Genomic DNA, 13,964 nt, shown 5'->3' with positions numbered 1-13,964 from the left:
CCAAGGTTTTACATACCTTCTCATAAAAAAAATCTGATTTGTCAACTTCTGTGTTTCATGAATCCATGCTGTCTGTTGCTTAAAATATTATTTTCCAGCAAAAACTATGTGGTCTTTTATTAAACTTTTCAGTAGTTTCCCAACTATGGAAGTTAACAGGTCTATAGTTACTTGGTAAAGACTTTTTAAATATAAGCACCACATTGGCCTTATGCCAATCCAGTGGTACCATTCCAGTCCTTAAAGAGTCACTAAAATTAGAATCAATGACTTTAAAAATAAAGAGCTAAATTCTTTTAGGATCCGTGGGTGTATGCCATCTGGACCCACTTTGATCACCTTTATACTGTCTAAATATTTCTGTACCATATAAATTTTGAGCCATTGTGGCTCATTTAGGGGTATGTCAATACAATCCCCATTATGGTCATGAGCTCCCCCATGCTGCTTTGTATACACAGAGCTGAAGAAGGTATTTAATAAATCTGCCTTCTTTTTGTCCCCAGTCAAACACTGTAGATTATTTTGTAATGGGCCTACATGCTCAGACCTGACCTTTTTATTAATATATTTAAAGAATTTTTGGGGATTTGTCCTACTATCTTTTGTAATCTGTCATTCGATTTGAATTTGTGCAGCCTTGACTTCAAAACAAAATTTTGTTTTATTCTTTGTAACATTTAAACAATGATAGTGTTCCTGCATTTTTATATTTTTTAAAAGCTCTTTTCTTGTATTAATAACTTTTCGAACTTTGGCCATGAACCACATAGGTTTTATTTTTAGCCTTTTAAACGTATTGCCCATGGGAATATATTTTGCAGTGTGTTCACATACAGTCTTTTTGAAGAATTTCCATTTCTGTTCTATGTTCATTGATGCCAATATTATCTCACAGTCTTGTGCTGCGGGAAATGTTGGCTGTGAGCTTCTTGGAAAGTCCGACCGTGTGTATGCTCCATCAGACAATTGTTGTCTGACTTTTCGCCAACAAATGTTATCTAGCTTGTTCTCAAATTTTCCGGCAACAAATGTGTGTTGGCGAACTTTCCAATCGTGTGTACACAAGCCCGTCGGATAAAAGTCCAAAGTACAAGGGTGCATGCTCGGAAGCAGAAGCGGTCGCTCTTTTAAACTAGCATTTGTAATGGAGAATTAACATTCGTGACGTGGCAAATTATGAAATCTCCAAATACAGCGCACAATTCTCTTCTTCTTTAATGGGATAATAATGAAGCTGCTGTGCTGGTGATACTGATGGAGTTATTGCAAACAAATTTTCAAAGGCTTTTTTTTTCTAGTGATATCAAGAATAATATTACTATGTTTTTTTTGTTTGTTTTTTTATTTGTGCGTTAAAAAAAATTAAAAAAAATTAGACATGCTATCTGTCGATAGAACTTAACCAAAAAGGGCATTCTATGCATTCAAAAATATAGAAAATATACCAAATCAAGTAATTATTCAACCAAAAAAACTAATGTCAAAGCAATAACTCCAAGGCCAATAATAAATAACACATAATCTCCTCCGACTCCGCAACATGTCTAGTTCACGAACGGCCATTCAGAAACTAACTGAAAAGCACAAAATGAAAAAAGCGAAAAGAAAGGCATGAATCAACATTCACCAAACTTGTGCCCAAAGGGTGGCGGTAAAGATCTGAAAAAACACATAGTAGGTCTAGTACGTCACTATGTATGCAAGACAAGTTTGAGCCAACACCCCTCAAAGAAAATTCCAAGATTTTGTTGTTGGAAAGTCAGATAGTGTGTACGAGGCTTAAAGCGGTTCTGCACCTTAAAAAAAATATTAAAAGCCAGCAGCTACAAATATTGCAGCGATGTCGGTGGCAGATGACAAGCGATCGCTCGTCCCTCTGCTGCCCCCGCCGCCATCCTCTGTCAGGGAATTGGAAAGTGAAGCGTTGCGGCTTCACTGCCAGGTTCCCTACTGCGCATGCGCGAGTCGCGATGCGCGTCTCTGCTGATCCCCGCTGTGTCCTGGGAACTGTGTGTTTCCCAGAACACAACGGGGGCGGGCATCTGCGGCGGTCTGCGGTGGTCTGTCCCGGAAGTGGGTGCAGATACCTGGATCATCCAGGTAACTGCACCCCCCGCCCCCCGAAAGGTGCCGATTGTGGCACCGGAGGGGGGGAGGGATCAAATGAGCGGAACTTCCACTTTAGGGTGGGGAACTGCTTTAAGTCTTGGAGAGCAGCCCAAATTACAGCCAGGGTCATGGGGAGGCAATAATTTCCAAAATCAATTAGGTTATATTTCAGGTTAGCAGCCAGCCCTGAGCTAAATGGCAGTTCATTAGAGATTTAACGTGGCCCAGCTAAAGGCTGAAGGCTTTTTTACCTCAATGCATTCTGTGCATTAAAATGTAAAAAACCCTCTGAGTGTAGCTTTCATCCCCCTCCCTTATACTTACCTGAGCCCTATTTTGATCCAGCGATGTGCTCTGGAGCAGTGGCTCTCTTGGCTTTCTCCCTCCTCATAGGCTCAGAGACAGCAGCTGGTCATATCACCTGGTCCTAGTCATAGTCCTCAAGAGGTGAAAGAAAGCTCTAACAGCAGGAAAGCAGGAAAAACTGCCCAGTGTGGAACAGGGCATGAAAAGTCAGTAATAGGGAAAATATCAGTTGCAGGGAGACCATAGGCAATGCTGTTTACTAGTCTTTTCACTAGCTGCTTGCCCCTTGTAGCTTTTTTTTAAGTACAGCTTCCTGTTAAAGATAATTTTTACAAATGTCTTATAAATCCTTGTGCCATGCACAGCTCTACCACTCCTTGGTGGCACTCTCTTCATCCACTTGCATCCTAGCCACAGGTGCACATCTTTAAGTGATAAAGTTGCCAACTATTGCTGAACTCACTGATTCCATGCAGCTTTGCACTGTACAGCACAGGTGTGCAGGACTTATTGGATGGACGTACAGGAAAGTTGTGTGTCAGTATATCAGTCTGTAGTCTAAATCAGAACTGAGCATTCTAAAGGTGACAGTGCTGCTTCTGCACCCTAGAATATGAAGTTACCCCACAGTTACTGGCAAGATCACCAGGTATACTTCAAGTAAAAGGCTGCAAAAGAAAATAACTTTGCAGCCATCACAGCTAATAACTTTGGCCAATGTTTTTTTTTTTTTTTTAATTGTCAGCCCTCTAGATTACGTTTCCTGTTTTTTTGTAACATACCTTCCTCTGGGAGCAAAACAAATGGATTGTATGTGTAGCGAGCTACCCCTGCAGGAGCCGCTTACGTTTGTTCAGTCAATTACTCTGCCTCTCAATCCCCAGTAATAGTCTCAGCCCCTTCTGGCACACCTGGCAATAGTGCAAGTGCAATAACCAATGAGAAACACAAACATTATGATAAAACACAGAAATTGTCTTTACTGCAATATTTCTGTGGAAAAATAACAAACAATGACAATATATTTGTTCAAAGAACACAATGAGAGAGCAGTAACTGAGGTTATGAGCAATATAGCTCAATACTATAATCGGGCTGCTTTCAGGGGATTCAGAACCTAAAACTGGAGAGTGCAAAATCTGGTTCAGCTGTGCATCAGCTTCTAAGGCTGGCCATACATTATACAATTTTCTTGTACAGTTTTCCTTTAGATTTACCAAAAACATATAATATGAGGTCAAATTTAAACACGTTCAATTTGTGTGCAACGGTTGAAAGTAAATCTAAAGGAAATTGAACAAGAAAATTGTATAATGTATGGCGAGCTTAACTTCAGCATGTTCAGTTAAGCTTTGACAAGAAAAAAAAACTGAGAGCTGATTGGTTTCCTTTGCAGATCTGCACCAGATTTTGCACTCACTAGTTTTAGTAAATCAACCACAATGTTTCTTAGTTATACTACAACTTGCCTGTAGTCCATGCTATATTCTTTCCTAAGACCCCTTTCACACCGAGGGTGTTTTGCAGGCACTATAGCATTAGAAATAGCGCCTGCAATCCGCCCTTAAACTGCTGATCCATTGTTTCCAGTGTGAAAGCCCGCGGGCTTTCACACTGCAGTGGTGCGCTGGCAGGACGTCAGGAAAAGTCCTGCCAGCAGCTTCTTTGGAGCGGTGTGTTTACCGCTCCTCCACCGCTGCTCCCCATTGAAATCAATGGGGAAACGCTGCAATACCATCGGCAAAACACCACTATTGCGGCATATTGCGGGCAGTTTTAACCCTCTCTCGGCCGTTAGCAGGGGGTAAAAGTGCCCCGCTAGCGGCCGAAATGCGCTGTAAACGATAGTAAAACGCAGCTAAAAATAGCTGCGTTTTACCGCCGACGCTATGGACAGCTTGGTGTGAAAGCCGTCTAACACCAGACAGAACCTCTTAGCTTGGGATTAAATGGGTAAAGTTTAGAACCTCTGTGCAATTTGTCAGTTATCTGTGCCATTTTAGAGGAAATTTCCACCTACTTCTTTTCTTGACACCAAAGGAATTATGGAAATTTTGCCAAAGGTGATAAAATCAGGATTACAATCCTGACAGAGATTCTCATCCTTCCATAACCAATCCCAAACTTAAAGCAAAATTAAATCATTCATTTCTGGCACGTGCCGGAAATGTAACACTCCCATTGGTTGTGCTCTCAACCAAACTGTCAAAACCATCCAATGGCTCTTGTCATAACTGATCACATGTGCAGCATCATGGCAGTTGTAAATTAAACAGACGCAAAGATGGCAGCTTCCTTGGCTCAAAACAATAGGAGGGTTTACTTACACTTTAAAGACCGGCATCCGATCAGGCCGCTGTGTTCTGGCAGGGCGGGGGGGGGGGGGGGGGGGCTGCCAGAACACAATAGCTTAGTGGGGGAAATCGCTACACTAACATCGGACCGTCTTCTTTTTTTTAATGAAAAAATCTCAGTGTCCCAGACTTTCGTTTATGTCATCTGACCTGACTCTCTCACTGCTGGCAGATGTTGGTTGTTGGTCTAGGAACATTATTCACTGGTGCAGCTGCTCTATCTGTATAAATTGGAAAATTAAAGACAAATTGAGGATTGAAGAATTATTCACCCTTGAACTTGCAGGGAGAGCATTTCAGGTGACACTTTCTAAATGGCAACACATACATCAAATAGATCATAATATATTGTTAGGAACATTGTTTAAACACTTTACAAGAAGTAGATACAGACAACTGGAACCTCCAATGAACCTGGGTTATAAAGGAAAGCTAGAACAAAAAAATACATATAAACATTTACTATATATAGGGACAGAGATATGTACTGTATATATACAGTATACCATACACATAAATAAATATAAAGTATGCACCTGTATTACTTTTTAAAGGAAACAAGTACTGAGAGAAATATGGGGGTTGTCAAGAATGACCTCAGAAGCCTAACTACATAGCTGTCTATGACTTAAAGTGGTTCTAAAGCCTTAAGGTTTGCAGAGAGTGCATTAAAGCGGTTTTAACCCCAAAACCAAAAATTTGTTATTTTGCAGCTTACCAGTCATTAGATGTGGTGGCTACATTAGTTTTCTTTGGCTTTTTTCTGTCTGTTTTCAGCGGGTGATCTGGCCAATACCACACCTCGGGTATTAGTGAGACACAACTTTGGATGAAAGAGAGCAGGAGGCACAGCAGACAGAAACATTGTCAGTCTAGGGGAGAGGGGACTGTTAAATGTATTGGCAGATTTAAATACACTAAGAAACTGAAGCCAAATTCCGGTTCACACTTTATAATCAGTTACTGCAAACCATTTTTTTTATCCTTTTTTGATAAAGGTTTTACATGAATAAAACCTTTATCAAAAAATCCCCAGACTCACAAAAAGTGGGTTGAGTGATGATGGTAACATTTCTGCAGGGTACAGTACTGGACTGAAATATGCTTTTGTTTTTACAAATGCTGGGCTGTTTCGTTTTTACTTAACCACTTGCGGACCACCCACCTTAGATCTACTGCGACAGGGCGGGCGCTCTGCACCAGATCACGTACCTAGTACATGATCTGGCACTTCCAGGTCTGGGGCATGCACGCGGGCAGCTGCTGGCCTGCTCCCATTGTAATTATACATACTGGGAGCTCATTAGTGGGTACGGCGTACTCAATGTCTGCTGGCACCCGCCGATCCTTCAGTGCAGAGAGAGAACAGCAAAGCAGAGGCACTGATCCATGCCTTCCCCTAGTACAAGCACCTCCCCTACAGTAAGAACACACCAGCTAGGCACACAGTTCGCCCCTGATTTTAAAGAGGAAGTAAACTCTCCCACTCTGAGGCCGCGTACACACGCGGGGACTGTTCGCTGAAACCAAGTTTCAGCGGACAGTCCGCTCGTGTGTGGGCTTTCAGCGGACAGTTTCAGCGAACAGTCCGCTGAACAAGGTTTTTCGGAAATTCCGAAAAACTGTCCGCTGAAACCTTGTTTCAGCGGACAGTCCCCGCGTGTGTAGGCTTGTTCGTCAAACAAAGTTGCGCGCATGCTCAGAAAGGATTTTCACGCCGAAAGTTATAATGCAGTGTATAGGACGTCGTATTTTTCGTCCCGTCGTACGTGCCGTTCACGTCATCGCGCACGGTTTCAGCAAACTGTTCGTCCGTCGTGTGTGGCCATGTCCGTCCATGCTAATTTTGAGCGGACTGTTTGCCGAAACTGTTTGACGGACAAAGTTGGGCGAACAGTCCCCGCGTGTGTACGCGGCCTGATGCTTCTCATCATTTAGTTCATTATAATAAGTAATTATCAGACTATAGCCACTGTAATCCAGCCTAAATCGCATATTACTTACTGTTTAAAGAAACTTTAAAAATCTTGTTTCCAGGGGTTAGGCAGTGCCATCTTAAGTATTGTTTTCTGAGTCCACAGTGGAGTGTATTTCCGCCCTTACATTGAGCACTTCTTGTACTGTTAACCAAGCCTCCTTCTCAATCCAACATTTCTATGGCAACTCTGCTTCCCTGTTCATAGCTGACTTGTTTTATTTCATAGTATTTACTTGTCCTGATGTCTAATGCTTCCTTTTGTCAGTCTTATCAGCTTCAGCTGATAAGACTGCAGTAATGGCCAAGTTTACATTGTATGTCATGTCACATGGTGTGTAGGAGGAAGCTATGAATGAGTCTGAAGTATCCTGGGAGTTCAGAGTTTTGCCGTAGGAAGTCCTGATAACAGATAGATAAGACATATAGAGTGTGCCGTAAATCAGGGGATATCTGGGCATGCTCAGTGACTTCATTCTAAAGAACAAAAAGGACTACAACAATACTAAGCAAGTAAGGACATATCTACAAGCAGTGTTCATTAGGGTTTTTTATGCTGATTTACATGGGACAAAGTTGTAAGGAAGGGTTTACAACCATTTTAACCCCTTCCCAGCCAGTGTCATTAGTACAGTGGCAGTTCATATTTTTAGCACTGATCACTGTATTAGTGTCACTGGTCCCCAAAAAGTATCACAAGTGTCAGTTATGCCACGTACACACGACCGGAATTTCCGATAGAAAAGGTCAGACGGAATCATTCCATCAGATATTACGATCATGTGTGGGCTTCATCTGACCTTTTTCTTCAAAAATTCAGAGGAACCTAGAAATAGAACATGTTTCAAATCTGTCCGACGGAATCAGTTTCTATCAGGAAAACCGTTTGTCTGTATGCTGGTCCGACAGGGCAGCTGTTGGCTACTGGCTATTGAACTTCCTTTTCTAATCCTGTCAAACATCATCACGTTCAAAATGAACGGACTTTGGTCTGTTAGTGTGTGGGCAAGTCCGTTCAGTCGGAAGTGCATCGGAACTCCGTCAAAAGTCAGTCGGAACTCCGTAGGGAAGACCATCGGACATTTTCTGCCGGAAAGTCCAGCCGTGTGTACGCAGCATTAGTGTCCAATTTGTCCACCACAATATTGCAGTGCCTCAATAAGTCGCTGATGCACCTCCATTACTAATAAAAAAAAAAAAATATCCCATAGATTGTAGCTGCTATAACTTTTGCGCAAACCAAACAATATAAACTTATTGGGATTTTTTTTAACCAAAAATACAGTGGGGCAAAAAAGTATTTAGTCAGCCACCAATTGTGCAAGTTCTCCCACTTACAAAGATGAGAGAGGCCTGTAATTGTCATCATAGGTATACCTCAACTATGAGATACAAAATGTGGAAAAAAATCCAGACAATCACATTGTCTGATTTTTGAAAGAATATATTTGCAAATTATGGTGGAAAATAAGTATTTGGTCACCTACAAACAAGCAAGATTTCTGTCTGTCACAGACCAGGATCTTCTTCTTTTAGCCCCTGTACACACGGTCGGAGATTTCGACAACCAAATCCGTCGGATTTTGCCCGTCGGATTTTGTCCGTCGGATCTTGTCCAAAACTGTTGCATACACACGGTCGGACTAAGTTGTTGAAAAATCCGATCTTTCAGAACGTGATGACGTAATTTCGTTCTGATGGGACTACATTCAGGCTAGTAGCCAATAGCTTTGATGTAGGAATTTGATCTGAGTATGCGTGGCACTTGGTCCGATCAAAAATCTCTACACATGATTGGAGTATGTCCGATCGAACCAGTTGGTCGGGAAATATTTCCAACAAGTTGGAAATTTGGGTCCGACGGATATTCCAACGGAAACATTCCGATGCATACCACACACAGTGGGATTATCCGACAACACGGTCCGATAGGACACATTCAGACGGATTCTCCGATCGTGTGTACAAGGCTTAAGAGGCTCCTCTGTCCTCCACTCATTACCTGTATTAACAGCACATGTTTGACACCTGTCCACAACCTCAAACAGTCACACTCCAAGCTCCACTATGGGGAAGTAATTGCATAATTTGCAAATAAATTCTTTCAAAAATCAGACAGATTTGTTTGCACATTTTGTCTCTCATAGTTGAGGTATACCTATGATGACAATTACAGGCCTCTCTCATCTTTTTAAGTGGGAGAACTTGCACAATTGGTGGCTGACTAAATACTTTTTTGCCCCACTGTATGTAGCAGAATACATATTGGCCTAAATTGATGAAAATATATATATATATATATATATATATATATATATATATATATATATATATATATATACGGTATATATTTTTTTTTCAAAATTGTTGGTCTTTTTTGTTAATAACGCAAAAAATAAAACAACAGAGGTGATCAAATACCACCAAAAGAAATCTGTTTGTGGGGAAAAAAAGGACATAAACTTTATTTGGGTACATCGCCACACAAGCACGCAATTGTCAGTTAAAGTAACGCAGTGGTGTATAAAAAAAAATGGCGTTGGAATGAAGGGGGTAAACCTTCCGGAGTGTAAGTGGTTAAAATATAAGTTTCTACTCTAAAGCATCCACTGTAATTTATGGACATTTTTTTAGGTTGGGGATGGCTCATTTTGTCCAGCAGGACTGAAGCACACTATAGATTCTGTTTCTAAGCATGCTGGAGTGACAATGACTTGCCAGTGAAGTCACATCACCTCCCCTTTAAACACATAGCTGAAGCATTGGGTTTCTCTAAGCTGCTATGACACCATCACCCCTCACCTTAAAATCTGTGCAGCCAAAAGCTTTTGAAAACCAGCATCAGCCATTCAGAAGTTAGGAGCCAATGTACAAAGCCCAGTTGTTGGTGCACAATGATTGATTGTCCAGCTAACATCCAGGGATTTTTTTTTTTCTCTTCTCGTGATATAGTACTGCAGCATTTCATAACTCGGTCTGGTCACTTTGGTCCCACAGAGTGCTCTTGGATCTCCCAAGAATTTAGCACAAGTATTGAATTCCCAGCAGTGCCTGGGGCTGGCGATTGGTTGCTAAGGCAATGGGAACTGTCTTGGGGGAGGTAGTGTTGTGGCTCTTTTAACAAGACATTTTATTATTGAGCTCAATCTGGTTGGTGCTCAGCGCAATATGGAAAACCCATTTGGTTCTAACCAAGAACATTCTGCCTATGAAATGGGACTAGTAAAAACAGCTGCGTTGATGGTTTTAATGATGCTTCATTTATGTTTTTTTTTTTTTAAATAGTGCATATTTGTAATGTGGTTAGCTAAGAAGTAACTAAGAAAGCCAAAGGCAACCCTTATGCTAATTTAAGCTAGTGGTGTGAAGAAATACATGTTTTTGATTTACTTGTATGCTAAGAAATTTGTATAATTTATTTGTAGAATGCTACAAAATAGAGCTGACATTTTTAGGTAATTTTGTACGTGTCAATACTTCCATCCTAAGATGGGCAAATGCTTGTATATAATATTCATCATTGTTTGCTAAGCCTGCATGCATTTTATGGATTTTTTTGGCACTGTTGCAGGTGTAATTTTCAAACATTTCTTCTGGTAGACAAAGCTGTTACTGTATTCTTTTCTACAATCCAAGTAATTAGCCATAAGTGTAACAAACATTTCTTTTGTCTGTGGCAAAGTTATAATGGTTGAAGTGTGCTTGGCAATTGGGCCTCTGTGCAAATGTCAGTTAATTAGATAAATGTTGTGTGATAAGAAATGATCTGACTATTGGGGGAGTTCTACCTGAGGCTACTTTCACACTGGGGTGTTGGGGGCGTCGGCAATAAAGCGTTGTTTTAGGTGTTTTAGCTATTTGGCCATTAGCGGAACTCTTTTAACCCCTGCTAGTGGCCGAAAAGGGCATAAAACCTCCAGCAAAGAGCTGCTGCAATGGTGCTTTGCCAGCGGTTCGGCAGTGCTGCGCATTTCAATGGGCAGGGACGCTTTAGGAGCAGTGTATACACTCCTACAACACTGCAAAGATGCTGCTTGCCGGACTTCTTTTACCGTCCTGCAAGTGCACCACTCCAGTGTGAAAGCACTCAACTTTCACACTGGAGTGAGAGGAGAGGTTCTTTACAGGCGCTATGCAGGCACTACTTTTAGCGCTATAGCACCTGTAAAGCGCCTCAGTGTGAAGGCAGCCTAAGTGTCATGAAAAACTATTTCATGTAGATGGCATACCTCACAACTTTTGAACTTGAGAATGAGGGGCATTTTGGGGAGATAGTGACCTGCGGCATGCGTAGCAAACAGTAGTTGTGGTCAAACATGATAGTGGGAGGGGCTTAATGACAGTGGTTAAACAAAACCTGGGCTTCCTTATACCTATAAAGTATGTTTTGATTGCTGTGCCACAAGCTGGAGGCTCAGTGATACATATAAACCTCAACACAATCATTTAGAAAAATCCTTCCAATACATCTGGTTTTGTATACACTGACATTATACAGAGAGCTTATAGAGGATTATGAAGGACCTGAGGAACCCAGGATAGAGCCAAAGAATAAGTACTTGAACAAATGTACATCAGAGGGAAATCTTATCTTAAATGTCAGAAATATGCAACATAACACTTAGGCTTCACACTAGTGGTTGTAGATTTGGTAAAACCATGGCTCAACCAGAAGGTTTTACCACCTCCTTAAGTGCTCCCCCTTTAGCTGCAGAGACTTCAGCGGGGGGGGGGGGGGGGGGGGTTGATGCATTGATGGGCATTACTGCTTTCTGACCACAACCCAAACGAGTTGGGATGCTCTGAAAAGCACTACTTTCTTTTAAATTGTACCACACCAAACCACAGAATACTGCAGTACCATGTGGTTTAGTGGCTGCAAACACACTGCGATTAACAATTAATGGCACCCAACATGCGTCTCACAAGGGGAAGCATGATTGCATGCAGTGTGGGAAATGCACATGGAATGCGCCTTTTCGGCACTGTGCTCCAGTGTGAATGAGCCCTTAGGGAGAGAGAGAGAGAGAGAGAGAGAGAGAGAGAAGGATCACTATGGTATATGGAAGAAAGGAAGGAGGGATCACCTTGGTATACGGAAGAAAGGAAAGAGGGTCGCTATTGTACGTGGAAGGCAGGAAGGCTCATTATGGTACATAGAAGGTAGGAAGGATCATTATGGTACATGGAAGAAAGGTAGGAGAGATCACTGTGTTACATAGAAGGCAAGAAGAAAGGATTACTATGGTAGGAGCTAGCAACCAATGACTGCAACTCAGCATTTAAAGAAGGAGGCACCAGAGGAAAATGTACAGCAATAGGAGGGCAGGACTTGGAAGGCATTTCTGGGAATGCAGGTGATGATTGGTAGCAGTTCCGGCCAACCGAAAGCCTCTCATCAGCCCCCTATGTGAGACTCCAATCCACTGAGAGGAGCCGACACACGCACCCTCAGGAGTTGGCACACTGCAGTGTGGGCGGGGCAGACAGGGGATTACTGCAGCACGGCAGAGCTGCTCCACAGGCACCAAACAGGGGAATTAGTGGAGTCCAGTACTGGAACTTTTTCCGGTACTGGGCTCCACTGCGGGACTCAGCCCGGATCCGTGGGACAGTGGGATTTGCTTGAAATTCCAGGAAGGACTGTCCTGGTGAATACGTGACAGTTGGGAGGTATGTAGATGGCAATGTTCTGATGTATTATGTCTGGCAAGGGGTCAGTGAGAGCCACCTAAAATTTGAGAATATATCACACACTTACCTTCCCCTTGCTTCCCTGCTGGCACTACTCAGTAGCCATGAGTGAAGAAAGTAAGCACTGGTTCACCACACATTATAATCTGACCATGAAATCTTTACAAAATCAAATTTAGATTACCAAAATGCTGAGAACCTATTTAATCTAAATAAGTTATTTCATATTAAGTCAGGCAGGTCCTTGCACACAACATCAGGGGTTGCCAAACTATGGCCCTCCAGTTGTTCAGAAACTAAAATTCCCATTATGCCTATTCATGTCTGTGTCAGAGTTTTACAATGCCTTATGGGACGTGGAGTTCAGCAACAGCTGGAGGGCCATAGTTTGGGGATCCCTGCACTACATAGTTGTTGGTAGATCTAAAAGTGCATGTGGGGAGCTTAATTACAGTTTAGATAGGACTGAGTATCTTCTCACCCCAAGCCCTAGTAATAGGCCCCTTTCACATATGCGGACTGTTCAGATCCACCTGTCAGTTTTTTCAGCGGATCTGAACAGTCGCTCCTTACAGCTCTATGGAGCGTCGGATGTCAGCAGCGAGATGTCCACTGACATCCGATCTGCTACGCAAAATCCAGACGGATGTAAATCCTATTTTCCATCTGTCTGGCGGATCGGATCAGATGAAAATGGACAGGCGACCCGTAATCATCTGATCCCCGGAGCGATCAATGGAGTGATCCCCGCTGAGAAAATAAACAGACTGGTAAACGGATGTTTAGGAACAGTTGCCATTTTTTCAGCGGCCCCTGAACTCTTCTCTGTTATCTTATCAGTACATGTACACAGGGTAGTTTATAATCATTTCTAGACAGTTGAATTTAGAGGATTTTTTTGCAAAGCAAACAAATGCATTCAGTACAGATGTTCAGAGGTATTTGAAACGGAAAATGCCTGTAACGGCTTGTAAACGCGGTAACTCGCATTTGGCCGCGTTTTGTTTACAGGCGTTTTTAATGGGGAAACATTTTTGACTATTTGCAAAAAAATTAAAAAATGCTTCTAAATGCAAAAGTGGCTAAATGGACATTAAATGTTGGTTAATATCTGTCAAAGTAAATCGCTCAGGAAAGGTTTTAAAACGTCCTGTTAAGATTGAGCCTTAGTCTCTCACCCTCTTCCTTAAGATGCTCTTACATTGGGCTTATATAGATTGATGGTAGAGTGTTATGTGTATTAGGCTAATTGAGATACGATTGGATTGATATGTCTTGTCTGTAGTACAGATGAGCATATGCCACTTTACAACACTGTGATATTTCTCCTTATGTACCTTGTAGGTTTATGGGAAGTTTTAGCTTTTTTCTTTATCCTTTCTTTTTTTTTTTGCTTTGTTTTTGCACTACATGTACCCTTATAACATAGTGAGGACTCTTACTGTGTGAATATATTACTCTTGTTAATACTTTCCATTATGTTGTATTGATACAAATCTATGTATTTTATAGGACTGATGTAC

The 13,964-nt window shown here is 41.8% G+C and overlaps 1 long non-coding RNA gene across 1 annotated transcript in view; it reads left to right on the top strand.

Moving 5' to 3' along the window:
- Positions 1–13,964, top strand: part of LOC143987413 (uncharacterized) — a 409,509-nt gene that overhangs the window by 100,210 nt on the left and 295,335 nt on the right. The window lies entirely within an intron of this gene.

The sequence above is a fragment of the Lithobates pipiens genome, unplaced genomic scaffold (assembly GCF_037356315.1).
Source record: "Lithobates pipiens isolate NorthernLeopardFrog02 unplaced genomic scaffold, aLitPip1_a1.2 Scaffold_18, whole genome shotgun sequence".
NCBI lineage: Eukaryota > Metazoa > Chordata > Amphibia > Anura > Ranidae > Lithobates > Lithobates pipiens.
Note: the sequence above shows the minus strand (reverse complement) of the source record. Positions and strands in the feature narration are given on the sequence as shown.